This window comes from Oenanthe melanoleuca, chromosome 3, assembly GCF_029582105.1.
Source record: "Oenanthe melanoleuca isolate GR-GAL-2019-014 chromosome 3, OMel1.0, whole genome shotgun sequence".
Classification (NCBI taxonomy): Eukaryota; Metazoa; Chordata; class Aves; order Passeriformes; family Muscicapidae; genus Oenanthe; species Oenanthe melanoleuca.
In genome coordinates this window covers 53,555,361-53,556,549 of record NC_079336.1, presented here as the reverse complement: position 1 = coordinate 53,556,549, position 1,189 = coordinate 53,555,361, and positions in this window count along the sequence as shown.

The following is a 1,189-nucleotide window of genomic DNA, read 5'->3' as shown; positions in this document are numbered from 1 at the left end:
CCTTCTCCTGCTCCTGCATGAGCCATTGGTTCGCGCTGATGCCGAGAGAGGGGCAGGAGCCATGTCCAGGCATCAACCCGCGATGGTAGCGGGGCTGCGTTCCTGGAGGCGTTCAGGCCTTACTAAGCCCAGGTTTCCTTCTCGGATTCAGTCTTCCCTGTAACATCCCCATCTGGACTCATCTGCCTCTGAGAAGCACCAGGCTAACACAGGAGCTCCCTTCTGAGTGTTTTCTGGTGCCTGAATTGCCAGCTGCTACAATGAGTGCTGCCCCTCTCCTCCTCCAGCAGCAGGGATAAGGAGCACCAGGCAAGAGCAGTGCTGCACTATGTCCATGGCTGCTTCAGCAGCTCCTTACTTGGAAAGGCTGGACTATCTAGGAAATGATCCACAGCCTTGGCCTGTTGGTTTGGCAGCGATCTGTTCACTGAAGTATCTCTCGCTGGGAGTGAGGATGCGAAGAACTCGGCACTCTGGATGGTCTCTCATATGTTGATGAGGAGGAGATATCCCACAGGCCATCTTTTATGAATGTAATATATAAAGCACACAAATAAATAAAGCCTTCTTAGACTTTATCCTGCTTTCTCAGTTCTTATAAAACATCTTTCCCTCTGCACTTTAGAGTCTATACTTACGATTGGTCTCTAGTGGTTTGGAGTTGAGATTTTCTACACTGGTATAGAAAATCCATATACTTGCTTCTGAAATCCAGAGAAGTATATCTTTACTTTTGTAAAGAAGTAATATTCTTTATATTATCTACTGTCTATATACAGTCTACTGGAGAGTAGAAATCTAGCACACAGTCCTATATATTTTAAAAAATATATAGTAAGTCAGTCAGTTACCATTTTTGCTTTTCTCAGGGAAATAAATTTATTAGTTCAGGTAAATGCACATACTGCTCTGAAGACAGCAGTACAGCTAATGTCTCCCCAGGTAAAAAGTATATGCCATACAGAATAGCTCCTCCTGAGAACTGCTCTGTATCAATTCAATTATAGATGCAAAAAATAGCCTTTGTAGGGATTTGAACATATGTAGATGTAATATACACCATACAACCACAACTAATGACTGATTGTGCTGAAGTGAACACTGAAATAAAAAAATAAAAATGATGTGTGGATGTACAGGGACCTAGCTTTTCTCAAGGGATGAAATAATCCCTATATATCTTTAAGTA